The sequence below is a fragment of the Petaurus breviceps genome, unplaced genomic scaffold (genome assembly GCF_028583685.1).
Source record: "Petaurus breviceps papuanus isolate PSGF00001 unplaced genomic scaffold, PetGlider_PUasm1.0 90779, whole genome shotgun sequence".
Classification (NCBI taxonomy): Eukaryota; Metazoa; Chordata; class Mammalia; order Diprotodontia; family Petauridae; genus Petaurus; species Petaurus breviceps.
The window spans coordinates 10,191,423-10,203,806 of record NW_027187344.1 but is presented as its reverse complement, the minus strand read 5'-3'; the positions used below and the strand labels follow the sequence as shown (position 1 = coordinate 10,203,806).

General features: G+C 38.5%; 2 protein-coding genes and 1 pseudogene across 14 annotated transcripts in view; 1 reads left to right on the top strand and 2 right to left on the bottom strand.

Moving 5' to 3' along the window:
* Positions 1 to 12,384, bottom strand: part of SPOUT1 (SPOUT domain containing methyltransferase 1) — a 151,934-nt gene that overhangs the window by 78,032 nt on the left and 61,518 nt on the right. The gene's annotated exons all lie outside the window — the stretch shown is intronic.
* Positions 1 to 12,384, bottom strand: part of LOC138147148 (kynurenine--oxoglutarate transaminase 1-like) — a 48,334-nt gene that overhangs the window by 23,127 nt on the left and 12,823 nt on the right. For 2 of the 13 annotated variants that reach the window (XM_069069438.1, XM_069069449.1), the window contains exon 3: positions 10,089 to 10,208. The exons of the other annotated variants lie outside the window; for them this stretch is intronic. The gene's annotated coding sequence lies outside the window, so the exon portion shown is untranslated. The remainder of the gene's footprint in view (positions 1 to 10,088; positions 10,209 to 12,384) is intronic. 13 annotated transcript variants of the gene reach the window in all.
* Positions 824 to 1,634, top strand: LOC138147239 (nucleoside diphosphate kinase B pseudogene; annotated as a pseudogene).

The following is a 12,384-nucleotide window of genomic DNA, read 5'->3' as shown; positions in this document are numbered from 1 at the left end:
CGAAGGAGATGGACATACAGCCAAGCATAACTTTCCCAGAAAAATTGAAAATAATGCTAAAAGGAAAAACTGAATCTTTAATGAAATAGAGAACTTGTAAGTATTCCTGATGAAAAGACCAGAGCAGCAGAAAAACTTTGAAGTTCAAACTTAGGAATGAAAAGAAATGTTAGAAGGTAAACATGAATGAATATAATGATAGAGGACTAAATGATGATTAAAATGATTGCATTCAAATAAGGGGACATGATATATATGTCTCCTCTGATCCTTATAACCATCAGGGTTCATAAAGGATGTCCAATTAGACAAGGCCAGTAAATGATTCTGTTATGTCCTGATGAGCTTAAGAAAAGAATGTATAGAGAGGGGTAGAGGAATACATTGGGAGTAGGGCAAGGGGAAGGGAAAAGAAAGTTAGGTTGAAGAAAATTATTTCACATAATCAAAGAACACAGGTAGACTTTTGTACAAATAAAAAGGAAGGAGTGGCTGACAGCTGAACCATATTCCTATCTAAACTGATTTAAAAAGGAAGAATACATACAAACTCACAGATGGATAAACATATACATTTCACTCAATGGGGAAAAAGGAGGGAAAGAAGAGAATGGGAAGAGGAATCCGAGGGAAGGTAGATTAGGGGAAAGATTAGTCCTAACCAAAACAAATTCTAAGGATGTACAAAAATATTTATATATCTCTTTAAGGTGACAGAGAATGGAAATCTGAGGGGGGGCCATAAACTGGGGAATGGATGAACAAGTTATGGTATATGAATATGATGGAATATGGAATACTATTGTACTGAACTCTTATCAACTCTTATCAACAGGGTCATTATCTGACCAAGCACAATTCCAGAGGCCTAATAATAAAACATTCTAGCTCTTGGGGCTCCAGCCTCCCTCTCTGCTGCAGCCACAGACTCCTCTTTCTCCTGCTCCAGCCCGATCCTCCCTGGACCATGGCCAATACCGAGCGCACCTTCATTGCCATCAAGCCCGACAGCGTCCAGCAGGGCCTGGTCGGGGACATCATCAAATGCTTTGAGCAGAAGGGATTCTGTCTTGTGGGCATGAAGTTCCTTAGGGCCTCAGAGGGACATCTGAAACAGCACTATGTTGACCTGAAGGACAGGCCATTTTTCCCTGGGCTTGTGAAATATATGAACTTGGGGCCTGTTGTAGCCATGGTTTGGGAGGGTTTGAATGTGGTGAAGACAGGCAGAGTGATGCTGGGAGAGACCAACCCAGCTGATTCCAAGCCAGGCACCATTTGTGGGGACTTCTGCATTCAAGTTGGCAGGAACATCATTCATGGCAGTGATTCTGTAAAAAGTGCTGAGAAGGAGATCAGCCTGTGGTTTAAGCCAGAAGAACTGGTTGATTGTAAGTCTTATGCTCATAACTGGGTCTATGAATAAGGGTTTTAAAAGTGGATATATACTGGACCTACTCCTTTTAGTAGCTGTGGTATGCGTGTGTATGTGTATGTATGTCTCCATCCCTGAATACAACTTTTCATGCCAGGGGATTGAAAGGAATTGGAACCATCATTTTCTAAAACAGCCCTGTAATCCTGTTCAATAAAGCCTTGGAAATAAGGGGCAAAAAAAAAAAAAAATAATAAAACATTCTACCTACCTCCTGATGGAGAGGTAAAGGGCCGAATACATGAGACATGAGACAAATTCTTTTTGGATATAGCCAATGAAGAATTTGTTTTGATTGACTATATGTGTATAACTGATACCACTCTGATGGCAGAAAGTGAAGAGGAATTAAGAGCTCTTGGTAAGAGTGAAAAAGGAGAGTGTAAAAACTGGCTTGAAGCTTAACATAAAAAAAAAAAGAAAACAAAAAACTAAGATCACTTCCTGGCAAACTGAAGGAGAAAAAATGCAAGCAGTGTCAGATTTTATATTCTTGGGTTCAAAGATTACTGTAGATGGTGACCGCAGCATGACATTAAAAGATGCTTTCTCCTTGGAAGGAAAACTATGGCAAATCTGGACAGCACACTAAAAAGCAGAGATATCACCTTGCTGACAAAGGTCCATGTAGTGAAAGCTCTGGTTTTATGGTTTTTCCAGCAGCAATGTATGGCTATGAAAGTTGGATTAAAAGGAAAGTTGAGCACTGAAGAACCAATGCTTTAGAACTGTGGTACTGGAGATTTTTGAGAGTCCCTTGGACAACAAGGAGTTCAAATTAGTCAATACTTAAAGCAATAATTCAGGTTATTCAATGGAAGGTCAAATACTGAAACTTAAATACTTTTACCACATAATGAGAAGATAGAACTCACTGGAAAAAACCCTGATGTTGGGAGAAAGATTGAAGGCAAAAGGAAAGGGGGACTGCAGAGGACTAGATAGATAGATAGTATCATGGAAACAACAAACATGAACTTGGACAGACTTCAAGAGATAATTGAGGGATGGCTAGGTGGTGCAGTGAATAGAGCACCAGCCCTGGAGTCAGGGGACCTGAGTTCAAATCCGAGCTCAGACACTTAACACTTACTAGCCATGTGACCTTGGGCAAGTCATTTAACCCCAATTGCCCTGCCTTCCCCCCTCCAAAATGCAAAGAAATAATAAAAATAAAAAAGTTTAAAAAAAGAGATAATGGAAGATGGATGGGTCTGGTGTGCTATGGTACATGGAGTAACAGAGTTGGATGCAGCTGAATGACTGAATAACAGTAACACCAACAATGTATAACGGGCTTTATTTTTCTTGTGTTCTCAGTTGGGAGGTGGGGGGCAGAGGGATAGCCTGGAAAGGTAAGAAGGCAGATTTTGGCTAGTTAAAACCAAAAAATTAATTTAAAAAGTAAATGCTTATTGATTTATTGACTTCTTAGTACAGACTGCTTCATTTTTTAGTACCACTATTTGAGCCCCTGGCATACGATAAGTGATAAGTACTTAATAAATGTTGATTGACTGAACAAGAACAAAAGAGTCTAGAAACCTCCTCTGTAGGCCAACATTTGATATTCTTGCTAAGGGAAGAGCTATAGCAGTTCAGAGTAAAATCAGTCTAAAATATGAACTAATTTGTAAACTCTTATGAGAAAAATATGAACAGCAGCTTCTCTGTTGTTTCATGAAATGGAAAAGCAGTAAAGGAAAAACAAGTTTATAGAAAGTTTTGGCAAGGGGCCCAATTAAGCCAAAACATCCTTAGAGCATTTAATGATAAAAATGGAGGACAACAAGAGGACAAAAAAAAAAAATGGAAAAGATGTATCCGGTTTTTTTTTTTTTTTGTAACAGACTCTTTTTTTTTCACCAATAGCAGCAGAATCCCCCCTTTGGACCCTTAACACCATAATTAACAACAGAGTACAAAATGGTATTAAAGAAAAAGGCAGGAAAAACAAGTATACATAGAGGATGCATGTGCTGAAGGTGCCAATTCTGATAGTGCACAAAGGGATCGATACCCAAGATATCTAAAAGGGGGGAAGACATCAAACTCTTAAAAAAAAAAAACCAAACCCATAGATCACATTATTGAAAAATGGTGACATAGGAACAGCAACATTGTACAATGATCGACTTTGATAGACTTAACTCCTCTCAGCAATACAAAGATAAAAGACAATTCCAAAAGACTCATGGTGGAAAATGCTGTCCATATCCAGAGAAAGAAGTGATAGAATCTGAATGCAGATTGAAGCATACTATTTTCTCTCTCTTTTTTCTTTGTTTCTTCTTTCTCATGGTTTTTCCTTTTGGTTCTAATTCTTCTTTACAACATGACTAATGTGGAAATATGTTTAATAAGGTGTACACATATAACCTATATCAGATTGCATGCCATCTTGAGGAGGGGAAAGCAGAGGGAGGGGGAGAAAATTTCGAACTCAAAATCTTATATAAATGAATATTGAAAATTAAAAACAAATAAATAAATTTTTTAAAAAAGGTAATAAAAATATATACCCAAATTTTTAGTTCTATAAAACCTATAAAACAAAAATCTCTCTCTATATATGTACCAAGTGCAATGTTGAAGAGGGGAATGGGCAAGCATTTACAAACAATATTTTGTAGAAAATATTTTTTGCAGTCATACAAATGACTGAACTATGTAGAGAATATAAGATCCCACTATGTTCATTGTTTGTTCATGACAAAATATTAATCTAGTACAGGAAAATCCTGCCTTTAAAGCAAGTATATTTTGGAATCATGCAAAATTCTTTGGAAAATGTAAACAGGATCAATGACCCTCTGATTATCCATATCAAACATTTAGATTGTATTTTGGAAATGGTTCAGGGCTTTTCATGAACCCAAATTTCTCCCTAAAACAGTACTCTCCCCGGTCCCCTTTTCATTTTCCTGTAATTTTTTTTATTCTGAACTTAAACATCACCCAATAAAGTGAGTATATTCATATAAACAGTAGAACAGAAAAAAAGGATTATGCATGAAACCACAAATCTAGCATGTAGTAGCTTTTCTTTTTAAGTAAGTTCGGTCTGTAACTTTCAAAGCTGTCCTGCTTGCCTGTGATTCCTTCTCTGCTGGTCCCCATTTTTTGAATATCAGTATGCTTCAGGTAGTGCTGTCTGGATATGAATCATGAAATATCACAGTCTCCAAATAATGAACGTTTCAGGTGACTCAAAGGATAGTGGAAGGATATGTGGTGGGTACGAACAGACTATAGCTTATTATCAATAAAGAATTATACAAAAGAAAAATAATGACAGAAGCAGAGTTATAACAAAAAAAGGAGGTAGATTGGTCATGGAGTGAGAGCAAGGGCTAACAAATGGACCACACAAAATCCACTGATCCACATGTCATGTCAAGAGATATAGAGGAAAGCATATTACTTCCCTCTAGGCACCTCCACCCTCATCCCCCAGGATTTATAGCCATAGACAAAAATCACACAGGATGATCAAGCATAGATGGAGTATAATCAGCATCCGTGAAAAGAATATTCACACTGAGGTCACAGATTCATCAAAGTATTTCTAAGCACCTGGAATAGGGTCTTATACACAGTAAGTACCTAATAAATGGCCATTGAATTAAATTAAAGGAAACTGACAATAGAACACAGAGCATTAGCAGGGTGAAAGACTTTAGAATATAGAATGTCAGAGCTAGAACAGAATTATAATATGGAATATTAATACAGAAAGAGACCTGACAATATAGACTATCAGAGACAGGTTCTGACCTTAAAGGCCAAGTAGCCTCATCTTCCACTCAGTCAGGGAAGGAAACCCTTCTATAGCATTTAAAACTGAATTATCTTTTATGAAATTTGGGAATTTCAGCACTAGCTTTCCCTAAGAAAACATTATAATATAATTATGTGCTATTATAATTAGCAAAATAACAGTAATTAAATCCAGACATCTTTTGGATGTCTCTCTTTCCTCCCCCCAAAACAAAGCAATAAATAATTTCTTGACATGTTATTCTAAATCTGATACTAAAAGGAAGGAAGAAGTTGCCAGAATGAATGCAATGGGAACATTAGGGAGAAATGACCATTCCATCTTTAAGTTTATGATAGAGGAGAGGAAGTTGGCATGGTATGACATGCATTCAATATTTGTGGAAAGCAAGTTTCAGAGGATTCATAGCAATGATAAGTAGCATTGAAGATTAAACTGCTTCAAGCAAAATCAGCCTAGGAGGGATAAGAGGTGCTCAAGAATGAAATTCTAAAGATACAAAAGAAAATGATTCCATTGAGGAAGAAAAATGAGATTTGTCTGAAGAGACTGATGTGTATGCACAGGCAATTCATCAGCTAATTTTGATTTTTAAAAGAAATGCACATTTAATGGGGGACGACCAAGAAGAGCCCAGTTTTTTTTTTAAATGTACAATGTGCTTTCCGCCTGCTGACTAGCCAAATATGGGATCAGTGAAACTGCTTCAGTGAATATGTAATGGTAAGGTCCTGCCCTCTCCTTTAAAGCACATGCAGGTATTCTGATATTGGTTCTTTTGGCTTATTGAATATTATGAAAGACCTTTTATTTGACTTCTGAGACAGAATTGAGGGTGCCAACAAACAGCTTCAACAGAGGAATTTAGTTTCTCTCTTTTCTTGACAGTTTTCAAATGAGGAGGAAGATGACCTGCTGTGGGCCTTTGGGAAGAAGGACCTTGGACCCTCCATAGCACTGCTGTTTTTCTGGCTTTGTTGTGTTTCATTCTTTCCCAGAATGTGTACAGGAGATGGCACAGCCTAGGTTTATTACCTTATAAGCTTACCATAGCCAAGCTCAGTGAGAAATCAGCCCTGAGGAGTGACCTGTTTGACCCAGCCCAGTAGCAAATTGCTCTGGTCACTAAGACTTTGGGCCCTGTAAGCAAGAGAACAACTTTTCCATCAGCTAGAGCTCAGAAGTAAATTTGGTGGGAGGAAGGTGATATAGCAACTTCTTTCAGTTTGAGCCCCTTCTCCCCAGTGATTGAGGCAGAGAGGGGAGGGCAGACTCCAGTTCAAGGTCTATTTCTATTCTTCAGTGCTTACTGTAGCTTTTCAGTAAATATCCCTGTGTAAAAAAGGCAAATTGATATTAATTGTCTATCAATGATGTTGATGAGTTATGACCTGGTCAAAATTATATTGGGGCACCAATCACTGTTTAGATGATATTGAGGAAGTAGTGACTGGTTGATCAATAATCATGGTGGTAGGGAAACATACAGGATGGGGACTCATGAATAGAAGCATTAGAAGAACCTCTCATTCTCTGGAACTCTAAAGTGGTGGGGAGAGATGTAGCCAGGTGTTCTCTGAAGGATCTAACATGTTAGTCAGTGTAAATTGGGAGACGGAGGTCAGAGCCTGTATAGGTGAAATATATGTGTGTATGTGTGATATACATATATGTATGTGTGTATACATGTATGCATATACACAGAGGATGGAAGTAAGGTTATGTAACAGAAGATGAATATTGGTGTTATCCTGTAAAATTCTGAAGAAAGTTAAAGCTCAGAATGAGCTTAAGCTGTCAAGGGAAGGGAAGGGCAAGCAAAAGAGGTTTTTTTCCTATTTTGGAAAAAAAAGTAGGGGGAGTGAGAACCAGAGAATGGACAGGACCTTTGGCTTGGGGCAGATGGTATAACGATAGCTGAGAGAAGGCAGAGCTGCCCAGTCCTTATTTTATTTCCATTTTCTCTGAAAAGGAGAATGACCTTTATACGAGAAATGACAAGATAAAAATGACTAACAGGGAGTTGACATTCAAGATAAGTAAGTCAAGAGAGATAGAAACAGCACACCTTCAGTCCATGATAAATTCAAGTCACCTGACCCAGAGTAACCATATCCTCTGGAGCTGAAAGAACAGGGACTGCTAAGCCACTGTTATTGATATGTGAAATGGGAAGCAAGAGAGGTGCACAAGAATGAAGAAGGGCAAGTGTCCTGATTAAAAAAAGAAAAGGGAAGAGAAGAGCCTCTAAACTGACTATAAACCAGTCAGTTTGACTTGGAGTACCAGGAAAATTCTAGAACATGTCATTAAAAAGTCAGGTGAAGTGAATCCCTAAAAAAGGGAAGCAGTGATTACAGAGAGGCAGCATGGCTTCATCAAGGACAGGTTGTGCCAGAATACAGTTATTCCATCCACATCGTGGAGGTTCAGGGCACGGCACCCCTGGGATCTGGAAAATCCAAGTAAATTTTTTTGGTCCTTCCTTTGTACCAGAGAAGTGTGAATTTTTTCTTTTTCTTTTTTGGGTTGTTTATAGTACTTTATTGTGAAATTTGGGTTAATATTATATAATACTATACATATATTTATGCATTTCTGAGTTTCTGAACTTTTTCTGTGTCATCTGCTGGCCTTGTGTCATCTTCAGCTTCTGCAAAACTCCCCAAAGATTCCCATTTAATTTCTTATGCCGACCCACAATATATTAAAACTACGATGAGGAAAGTCACAATGTGAAAGAGATAATTATACCTCATTTCCTTTCTTCATAGGATTACTAAACCAACTGATAAAGGGAATGCCTTGGATATAATTTGCCTAGATTTTAACAAATGTTTTTGATAAAGTATCTCATATGATTCTTATGGAGAAGACAGGGGTGTGGATTAGGTAATAATACAATCAGAAGAATTCGGGACTAGTTAGATGGCAGTACTGATTCATGTTAATATCATCATCACTAGAATTTATCCTACTCTGTGCCAGGCACTGTGCAAAGCATGTTACAAATATTATTTCACTGGATCCTCACCGCAACCCTGAGAGAGAGCTTCTGTTATGATCCCCATTTTACAGCTGGGGAAACTAAGAGGCACAGAGATTAAGTCACTTGGGGGACACACAGGTAGAGAATGTCTGAGGTCATATTTGAAGTCAGCTCTTCCTGACTTCTGACCCAGAGCTCTATGCACTACACCACCTAGCTGTCTCCACCCAGTTGGTCTCTAGTGGAGGACCCAGAGAGCTGTGCTTGGCCCTGTGGGGTTTAACATTTTTGTCAGTGATGTGGCTAAAAGGATAGATCATCAGATCTGCTGATGAAACAAAGCTGGGAAGGATGACTAATGCAGTTGATGACAGAATCAGGATCAGACAGGATCCTGAGAGGCTACAACAGAGTACGGCCCAATCCTAATAAGACGTAATTCAATAGGACTAAATGTAAAGTCTTGGGCTGGGTACAAAAATATCAACTTCATGCATATAAGATGGGAGAGGCATGGGTAGATAGATATTGGTTGTTCTGAGAAAGATCTGAGAAGGGGTTTTATTGGGCTGCAAGCTCAACAGAAGGGCAGCTAGGTGGTGCAGTGGATAGAGCATCAGGCTGGGAGTCAGGAAGAGTCACCTTCCCTGAGTTCAAATCTGGCGTCAGACACTGGGCAAGCCACTTAAACGTTTGCTTCAGTTTCCTCATCTGTAAAATGAGCTGGAGAAGGGAACAGCAAACCACTCTACTATCTTTGCCAAGAAAACCCCAAATGGGGTTACAAAAGTCAGACACAACTGAAAAAATGACCAAACAACAAATTCAACAGACATCAAAGTCTACAGTCACTCTGGCAGCCAAAAAACTGAATGGGATCTTGGGCTGTGTTGAGAGGGGCAATTTCCAGGAAGAGAGAGGTCCTAGCCTAGTATAATTCTGCCCTCTTCAACCCCCATCTGGAGTAGTGTGTTCTGTTAGGGCAGTGGTATAAGAAGGATGTTGATAAACTAGAAAGTATACTAAAGAGGATAAACCAGGATGGTGAAAGGCCTTGAGTCCATGACATCGAGTGATCAATTCAAGGACTTGGGGATGATTAGCCTGCAGAAAAGAAGATATGACAACTTTCTTCAAGGGCCATCATGGAGAGAAGGGATTAAACTTGCTCTGGTTGGCCCAGAGAGAAGAACCAGGAAGGAGGGGTGGGCGGTACAAAGGGGGAAACTGAAACTTGATGCCAGAAGGAACTTCCTAACAAAGAGAACTATACAAAAGTGCTTGAGGTTGCCTGGGGAGGGGGCAGGTTTCCCATCCTTCTAGATATTCAAGGAGAGACTGGATGACCACTTGTTAGGTATGGGATTGAAAGGATTCCTTTTCTGTGTGGATAGCACTAGATAGCCACTGAAGTCCCTTCCAACTCTCAATTTTCTGATTCTATGACATTGAACTGTAGTTTTAGATTTTTATAATGCTTCCCCACTGGAGAGTCATCCTTTGCTTTCATTATCAGATAAGCATCAATTCTTTTTTTTAAAATTTATTTATTTACTTTTAGTTTGATAAGCATCAATTCTGAAGCAAATGAAGAGGTTTAGAAACCAAAAGACTGGACTTAGTTTATGAAGTGAAACTATTTTTTATTTTATTTTTATTTATTTATTGTTAAAGGAAACAGTTGTAAAGAAAGTTTAATTGGCTGTACGAAAATTTAGTAACAAATTTATAATGAATTATTTTCTAAAAGTAAATCAGTCAAAATATAAACATAACATTTCTAAAGTTAGAGGATCTGAATTCAAATTTATTTTCAATAATATTTATATAACAATAATTAAAAAATTAATTTAAATTCAAAATAATTAAAAAAATAAACTCACCTCTCTTTTGCTAAGTGCCAGACTTAGAGTGAGAAAAACCTAGGTTCATCTCTTGCCTCTGGTACTTGCTAGTTGTTTGACCCTGGCCAAGTCACTTAACCTCTGCCTCAGTTTCCCCATCTGTAAAATGAAGGGGTTGGTCTAGATGGCATCTGAAGTCTCTTTCAGTTCTAGATCTATGATCCCATGATATTATGAACCACCGTTAACTTCCCTTCCTTTTTCCCTTCAACTGCCAAGCTCCAATCAGAGAAGGTCATATTTGGCAGCTAGGTTGACTGGTAAAATATAAAGTAAGAAACAGAATGGTGCTGTGGAAAGGGTCCCACAATACAAGTCCCACTTGTGCCATATATTACTGTGTGATTTTAGTAAAACTACTCAACCTCTCTGGGCCTCAGCATTCCCATTTGAAAAATGAAGGAATTAGACAAGATACCCTAAAAGTCTCCCACCTCTACCATTCTAAGATCTTGTCTATCCTGAGTTGCTGTTAGAGAACAGAATCAAGGAATCTTTGAGGTAGAAGGAGCTTTAAAGGTCATTTTGTCTATTTTCCTACCCAATTCAGGCACTCTTCCTACAGTATTCCCAATAGATGGTCATTCAGCATCTGCTTGGAAATTAGTAGTTAATGGGAAACTCACCACCTCAAAGGCAACCTACTCCATCACTGGATGTTTATTACAAAGTCTGTCCTTGGGGCAGCTAGGTGGCACAGTGAATAGAGCACTAGCCCTGGAGTCGGGAGGACCTCAGTTCAAATCTGGCCTCAGACACTTTAACACAAAAACCAGCTGTGTGACCTTAGGCAAGTCACTTAACCCCAATTTCCCTGTCTTCCCCTCTCCAAAAAAGCAAAAAAAAATTCTTCTTCCACATGACAGATGTTCAGATACTTATTCAATAAACTATTTCCTGTGTCAGACATTGTGCTGATTGCTGGAGATACAAAGACAAAACTACATCAGTCCCTGTTTCCAAGGAATGTACATTTGTCTGAAGCTACACTCTATATTTGAAGGTAAAGATCAGCCTTGAATTTTCTCAAGGCTAAAACATCCCCAATTCATTCAACAGATCAGCTGATCTCCATATTACATGGTTTTGAATCCCCTCACCATACTGGGTTGCCCTCCTCCAACAAAGGGTCAGGTGCCCAAAGCTTAAGGATCAGGAGGAATGGGCTAGGGAGGCCACAGCTGGTGTTGGCTATTACAGGAAAAAGACGTTTTTCCTGACATGCCTTTCCTCTGAGCTCACTTAGCAGTCTTCCAACCATGATAACACTTCCTTCCTCCAGCTTCCTCCAGGATCTAGCTGACTATTCATTTGAAAGAGCTTCCTTAATGCATGCCCATGTTACAATAACAAAAATCCCTTACACAAAATTGTAACCACCAACCAATCCCTGAATTCATTTATTTGTTTGTTCATTCATTCAACAAACATTAAGTACTCCATGATATATGTCATGGACCATCATGCTAGGCAATGACCAATATACTAAGATGAATAAAAAATAAAGTCTCTGCCCTCAAAGAACTTACAATCTAGGGAGAGAAAAAGATGTGGACAAAAATGACTAAAACACAAGGAAAAACCTAAGTGCAGAAGAACAAAATGTCACTAGGATTTAGGGAGACTGCTGGTGGGGGGCTGGAAAAAGGTGGATCAGAAAAGCCTTGTTGTATGAGAGTAAAAAGCATTATCTGTAAATGGAGAAAAGCTAGAAAACTTCCTGATAAGAACTGGGGACACAAGGATGTCCATTATCACCACTATTATTCAATATTGTATTATAAATATTAGCTATAGAAATGAGAAGAAAGAGAAATTGAAGGAATTAGAATAGGCAATTCTCATTTAGGGGTAGGCTACAGTGGCACACAAGCCATTGATAAATTGACCAATTGATAAATGGCCAAAGGATGTGAACAGGTAGCTTTCAGATGAAGAAATAAAAGCTATTTATAGTTATTTGAAAAACTACTTTAAATCATTATTGATTAGAGAAATGCAAATTAAAACAACTCTCAAGTACCACTTCACACCTATATCAGATTGGTGAATATAACAGAAAAGGAAAATCACAAATGTAAGAGGGGATGTGTGAAAATTGGGACACTAATGCACTATTAGTGGAGGTGTGAACTGATGGGGGAGGGGGAGGGGTTTATGGGCAGTGCCATGGTTGCTTAAATGAATATGTATAAGCTTGATGGGGTGATCTCCATATAAGGCCATGAGGTGATCACCATATAAGGCCATAAATGTAAAACTGCGATGTGATTGG